The 6,995-nt window shown below is 53.0% G+C and overlaps 1 long non-coding RNA gene across 1 annotated transcript; it reads right to left on the bottom strand.

Annotated features, from left to right (window-relative positions):
• Positions 1–1,670: 1,670 nt before the first annotated feature.
• Positions 1,671–6,785, bottom strand: LOC148650437 (uncharacterized). Its single transcript, XR_015926131.1, has 3 exons — positions 6,655–6,785; positions 4,058–4,230; positions 1,671–2,405 (listed from the first exon to the last, which is right to left on the bottom strand). It is a non-coding gene; the product is annotated as an uncharacterized LOC148650437 (long non-coding RNA).
• Positions 6,786–6,995: the final 210 nt, after the last annotated feature.

Raw genomic sequence — 6,995 nt, 5'->3', positions numbered from 1 at the left:
GCTGGAGAGGAAGCCCTGACTGCGGGCTGCCAGTAATTAGAGAGCAGGCTGGCAGGGCCAGGCTGACGGGTCCCGGCACATTAATTACAGCCATAAACAGCTGCAGAGTGTTTACACGCTGTCCAATTAGCAGGGCCGTGGAGCACAGGGTTTCACAGGCCTGGGCCTGGCCCGTGTTCAGCACGAGCCTTGACACCTCGCACACAGGGGGGCAGTCACCTGGGGGTTGCTGGGAGATCTCGACAAACACTGAACACACTGCAGCCTAGCTCTCTGACACTGAGCTACTGAACACACTGCAGCCCAGCACTGCAACACTGAGCAACCCAACACACTGCAGCCCGGCACTGTGACACTGAGCAACTCAACACACTGCAGCCCGGCACTGTGACATTGAGCCACTGAACACATTGCAGCCTAGCTCTCTGACACTGAGCCACTGAACACACCACAGCCCAGCACTGTGACACTGAGCTACTGAACACACTGCAGCCCAGCACTGTGACACTGAACACACTGCAGCCCAGCACTGTGACACTGACCTACTGAACACACTGCAGCCCAGCACTGTGACACTGAACATACTGCAGCCCGGCACTGTGACACTGAGCAACTCAACACACCGCAGCCCAGCACTGAGCCCCTGAACACACTGCAGCCTGGCACTGTGACACTGAGCCACTGAACACACTGCAGCCTGGCACTGTGACACTGAGCCATTGAACACTCACGACTCCTCTTCCTTTCCTCTACAGGGAGAGTGGGAGAGAAGGAGAGTTTCCTCGGGACAAAAGGTTATGCAATCACAGTGTAGGTGTCAGGTAATCTGGAACAAAGGCCAAATTAAAGATGACTTCATTCTCCGGGCCCTGCCTGCTCCAGCACACAGCACACAGACCAGTACGGACCAGTGGGGCTCATATGGAACCCGTTAGGGCCACAGGTGTTCCTAATAAAAACCCCGCTGACGTAAGGCTGACACTCGCCATTGTTGCACTCTTTAATTTGTTATAATATTTGTCTTACAAATGTGAGCTTAGCAGAACAGAGCAGTCTCACCTCTTCGACTCTACCAGAGAGAGGGGAGCAGGAACAGAGAGGAGGACAGGGGGAAAGGAGAGAGAGGAGAGAGAGGAGGACAGGGGGAGAGGAGAGAGAGGAGGAGGGGGGAGAGGAGGGATAGGAGAGAGAGGAGTAGGGGGGAAAGGAGAGAGAAGAGGAGGGGGGAGAGGAGAGAGAGGAGAGAGAGAGAGGAGGAGGGGGGGTAGGAGGGATAGGAGAGAGAGGAGGAGGGGGGAGAGGAGAGAGAGGAGGAGGGGGGATAGGAGAGAGAGGAGGAGGGGGGAGAGGAGAGAGAGGAGGAGGAGGGATAGGAGGGATAGGAGAGAGAGGAGGAAGGGGGAGAGGAGAGAGAGGAGGAGGGGGGAAAGGAGAGAGAAGAGGAGGGGGGAGAGGAGAGAGAGGAGAGAGAGAGAGGAGGAGGGGGGGTAGGAGGGATAGGAGAGAGAGGAGGAGGGGGGAGAGGAGAGAGAGGAGGAGGGGGGATAGGAGAGAGAGGAGGAGGGGGGAAAGGAGAGAGAGGAGGAGGGGGGAGAGGAGAGAAAGGAGAAAGAGAGGAGGAGAGGGAGAGGAGAGGAGGAGAGGGATAGGAGAGAGAGGAGAGAGAGGAGGAGGAGAGGGATAGGAGAGAGAGGAGGAGGGGGGATATGAGAGAGGAGCAGAGGGATAGAAGAGAGCGTAGAGTGAGGTGGAGGAGGAGGGGGGATAGAAGAGAGCAGACAGTGGGGAAGAGGGGGATAGGAGAGAGAGGAGGAAAGGGGGATATGAGAGAGGAGGAGAGATGAAAGGAAGAGAGGAGGACAGAAGAGAGAGGAGTGGACACTGGACACAGGAGAGGGGGATACTGGACTGTGAGAAATACTCTGGGATCAGACAAACATTCTTCCCTAAAATAACAAATCTAGTCCCAGAATTCCCACTCCTGCCAGAATCAGAACAGGTCCCAATCCTACTGGGAGAGGAAACTCAATAGAGCTGCAGCCCAGCGTGTGATCTCCTGTCACAGCCTGAGGAGCAGGGAGTCAGACTCTCTATACCATGTTAACGCCTTATAATTGGTATTGTTTTAACTTTTTGCTCATGCCAATAAGCCTCTTCGAATTGGAATCTGAGAAGGAGAAGGGAGAGGAAAGACAGAGGGAAGGAGAGGGGGAGAAAAGACAGAAAGAGCAAGAGCAGAGGGAAAAGAGAGAGCCGGGGACAGGTGATACCTCACACATCATACCAATGCACACTACAGCAGTGAGGGCAGCCATGTCCAACTGCCCCCCACTCAGTGCAATAACCTTGACATGAAGTTGTGAAGCTGTAGCTTCATTCACTTGATCCTGTAGTATCAGGCAGACCTTAAAATGATGCAGAAAGAGAAAAAATGACCTGTCAAGTAAACAAATCTTTTGTTGACATGACAATCAGAACAAGCTGTCTGCTGAGCAGAAGCCTAAGCTAAGAAGAGAAAAACCTGGACTTGAGAGAGTCAGCAGCATTCAGGAGGTAAGAGAGATCAGGAGCAGGAGGATCACAGACAGACTGATGGAAAGAGCTCAGGAGCAGGAGGGTCACAGACAGACTGATGGAAAGAGCTCAGGAGCAGGAGGGTCACAGACAGACTGATGGAAAGAGCTCAGGAGCAGGAGGATCACAGGCAGACTGATGGAAAGAGCTCAGGAACAGGAGGATCACAGACAGACTGATGGAAAGAGCTCAGGAGCAGAAGGATCACAGACAGACTGATGGAAAGAGCTCAGGAGCAGAAGGATCACAGGCAGACTGATGGAAAGAGCTCAGGAGCAGAAGGATCACAGACAGACTGATGGAAAGAGCTCAGGAGCAGAAGGATCACAGACAGACTGATGGAAAGAGCTCAGGAGCGGGAGTGTGTACACGCAGGTGTTGCGGTGTGAGAGTGAGTGTATGTGCATGTCAGTTCTCCTGACGGCCCTGCACGACAGTCACCTCTCCCTTACCCCCTGTGCTCTCGATCACACTGTCCAGGCGATTGATCCTGACCAACATGACTATCAGCGGCCCCCAGCGGCCCCCAGTGGCCCCCAGCGGCCCTGCTACAAGGCTGCTGCCCCCAAACTGCAGAGACCAGTGACTGATGGGGATAATCTGTGATCTCACAGCTGGCAGGAACATCAAGGGCTGGGAAGAAGTGAGTCTTACACTGTGTCAGGATGCCAATGTGTGTGAGTCAGTGTTTGTGAGTCAGTTTGTTAGTGTTTGTCGTCAGTTTGTGTGTGTCATGTTGTGTGTCAGTATAGTGATTAGCGGTAATGTTTGTGAGTCAGTGTGTGTGATAGTGCGTCACAGTGAGTCAGTGCTTGTGTGTTATTGTGTGTGACAGTGTGTCAGTGTTACTGTGTCATTGTGTATGACTGTGTTCATTTTGTGTGCCAGATGTGTGTTGCATGACTGTGTCAGTGTGTATGAGTAACTGTGGGTATGAGGCTGTCAAAGACTGTGGCTGTGTGTGTTAGTGTGAGTGTGTTTCAGGGTATGAGAGGGTGGCAGAGTTTGTGAGCAACTGTGTCTCTCATTGGGTGTGTCTCAGTGTGTCTATGGCTGCATGTGTGGTTCGCAGCGGGTGTCCGTTTGTGTGGCTGTGTGTGTAGTTCTCAGTGTGTGTGTTTGTGTGGCTCTGTGCTTGTAGTTCTCAACGTGTGTGTGTTTCTGTGGCTGTGTGCATGTAGTTCTCAGTGTGTGTGTTTGTGTGCCTGTTTGCATTTGGTTCTCAACGTGTGTGTGTATGTGTGGCTGTGCATGTGGTTCTCAGGGTGTATGTGTTTGTGTGGCTTTGTGCGTTTGGTTCTCTGCATGTATGTGTTTGTCTGGCTCTGTGAGTGTGGTTCTCAGCGTGTGTGTGTGTGGCTGTGTGCGTGTGGTTCGCAGTGTGTGTGTGTGTTTGTGTGGCTCTGTGTGTGTGCGGCTGTGTGCAGGGGGGCGTGTCTGAGCAGAGATCAATAGCGGGACTGTGAGGGAGAGAGACGCTCACCGATCGATACCCCAGCCGCCAGGAGAGAGTAAGTGATGAGGCAGAGGCTTCTCAAGTCTCTCACACTGCTGTGAGCAGCCGAGGGTGACTCTCTGTCCTCCAGGACTTCAGGAGAGGGCTGGGTGAGGTTCAGGATCAGTGGCCCTTGTCCTGTAGACTGGAAAATGTCTCACCTGACAGTGTGGAAACAGTAACTCAGACAGCGTGTCAGTCAGACAATCAGGGAGTCGGGGAGTCAGGGAGTCACTCAGTGTGTGAGTGTATCTGCCTGGGTGTCAGTCGGTCGGGGTGTAGTCTGTGAGCGTATCTGCCAGGGTGTCAGTGTATGAGTGTATCCTTCAGGGTGTAGTGTGTGAGTGTATCTGTCAGGGTGTCAGTCAGTCATGGTGTTAGTGTGTGAGTGTATCTGTCAGGGTGTCAGTCAGTCAGGGTGTTAGTGTGTGAGTGTATTTGTCAGGGTGTTAGTGTGTAAGTGTATCTGCCAGGGTGTCAGTCGGTCAGGGTGTTAGTGTGTGAGTGTATTTGTCAGGGTGTTAGTGTGTGAGTGTATCTGTCAGGGTGTCAGTCGGTCAGGGTGTTAGTGTGTGAGTGTATCTGTCAGGGTGTTAGTGTATGAGTGTATCTGTCAGGGTGTCAGTCAGTCAGGGTGTTAGTGTGTGAGTGTATTTGTCAGGGTGTTAGTGTGTGAGTGTATCTGTCAGGTGTCAGTCAGCCAGTGTGTTAGTGTGTGAGTGTATTTGTCAGGGTGTTAGTGTATGAGTGTATCTGTCAGGGTGTAGTGTGTGAGTGTATCTGTCAGGGTGTCAGTCAGTCAGGGTGTTAGTGTGTGAGTGTATTTGTCAGGGTGTCAGTCAGGCTGTTAGTGTGTGAGTGCATTTGTCAGGGTGTTAGTGTATGAGTGTATCTTTCACGGTGTCAGTCAGTCAGGGTGTTAGTGTGTGAGTGTATCTGTCAGGGTGTAGTGTGTGAGTGTATCTGTCAGGGTTATAGTGTGTGAGTGTATCTGTCAGGGTGTCAGTCAGTCAGGGTGTTAGTGTATGAGTTTATCTGTCAGGGTGTAGTGTGTGAGTGTATCTGTCAGGGTGTCAATTGGTCAGGGTGTTAGTGTGTGAGTGTATCTGTCAGGGTGTAGTGTGTGAGTGTATCTGCCAGGGTGTCAGTCAGTCAGGGTGTTAGTGTGTGAGTGTATCTGTCAGGGTGTCAGTCAGTCAGGTTGTTAGTGTGTGAGTGTATCTGTCAGGGTGTAGTGTGTGAGTGTATTTGTCAGGGTGTCAGTCAGTCAGGGTGTTAGTGTGTGAGTGTATCTGTCAGGGTGTAGTGTGTGAGTGTATCTGTCAGGGTGTCAGTCAGTCAGGGTGTTAGTGTGTGAGTGTATTTGTCAGGGTGTTAGTGTGTAAGTGTATCTGTCAGGGTCTCAGTCAGTCAGTCAGGGTGTCAGTCAGTCAGGGTGTTAGTGTGTGAGTGTATCTGTCAGGGTGTCAGTCAGTCAGGGTGTTAGTGTGTGAGTGTATCTGCCAGGGTGTCAGTCAGTCAGGGTGTTAGTGTGTGAGTGTATCTGTCAGGTGTCAGTCAGCCAGTGTGTTAGTGTGTGAGTGTATTTGTCAGGGTGTTAGTCTGTGAGTGTATCTGTCAGGGTGTAGTGTGTGAGTGTATCTGTCAGGGTGTCAGTCAGTCAGGGTGTTAGTGTATGAGTTTATCTGTCAGGGTGTAGTGTGTGAGTGTCTGTCAGGGTGTCAGTTGGTCAGGGTGTTAGTGCGTGAGTGTATCTGTCAGGGTGTAGTGTGTGAGTGTATCTGTCAGGATGTCAGTCAGTCAGGGTGTTAGTGTGTGAGTGTATCTGTCAGGATGTCAGTCAGTCAGGGTGTTAGTGTGTGAGTGTATCTGTCAGGGTGTCAGTCAGTCAGGGTGTTAGTGTGTGAGTGTATCTGTCAGGGTGTCAGTTGGTCAGGGTGTTAGTGTGTGAGTGTATCTGTCAGGGTGTAGTGTGTGAGTGTATCTGTCAGGGTGTCAGTCAGTCAGGGTGTTAGTGTGTGAGTGTATCTGTCAGGATGTCAGTCAGTCAGGTTGTTAGTGTGTGAGTGTATCTGTCAGGGTGTTAGTGTGTGAGTGTATCTGTCAGGGTGTCAGTCAGTCAGGGTGTTAGTTTGCCTGTCAGGTTGTCAGAGAGTTGGAGTCAAGGAGACAGAGTCGGGGAGTCAGTCAGGGTACCAGTGAGTCCAGTTACAGCATGTCAGCTGACCGACACCCCAGAACATGACACAGATCCCCAGGTGAGCGACAGAGGAGGGCTGAGGAGCCGCCCTGCAGATCCACTCTCTTCCCTGCTCCCAGCCCGCACAGAGCCCCAGTGGGAGACCAGCAGGACCTGACTGTCCTGGGGCACCAGCCTGGCGCGGAGAGACAGCAGTGCAGCGCCGACCAGCCCCCCCTCCTCTCTGCCGGGCTGTGAGAGCGGGGCAGGCGAGCTGGCCGGCCCGGGAGTCTGCGGCTCAGGCGCTGGTGGGGGGCGCGCCGAGCTGCGGTCCGGCGGGTCGGTCCCATGGCGGCGCGTCTGATCGGCCGCGGGAAATATTCGTTTTGGATCCCTGCTTACATACCTGCCTCACGCCCTCTCATTCCTCTGACTGTTTTTTCTGTTCTTTCCAAGTCCTGCCTTGAAACGGGAGATCGCGGCGCAGCACTTTCAAAGTCGTAATTACAGCGAGCGCTTCCTGTTTCATACTGAACTGGTGCGAGTCGTAATTTTCTCTCTTTCTTTCTCTCTCTCTCTCCCTCCCGGCGCGGCTCGGTGGACGGTGTGCGCTGCGCTCTGCAGACTGCTTTCAAGTCTGAACTGGGGAGGAGGGGGGGTGGGATTTTGTGCCGAGCGCTGCCCGCCCCCTCCACCTCCTCCTCCTCCTCCTCCCTCTCTCTCTCTCTCTGTCTCTGAACGCCCAGG

This window comes from Lepisosteus platostomus, chromosome 13 (assembly GCF_059453375.1).
Source record: "Lepisosteus platostomus isolate fLepPlt1 chromosome 13, fLepPlt1.hap1, whole genome shotgun sequence".
Taxonomy (NCBI): Eukaryota; Metazoa; Chordata; class Actinopteri; order Semionotiformes; family Lepisosteidae; genus Lepisosteus; species Lepisosteus platostomus.
The sequence above is the reverse complement of the archived record's forward strand: the minus strand, read 5'-3'. Positions and strand labels throughout refer to the sequence as shown.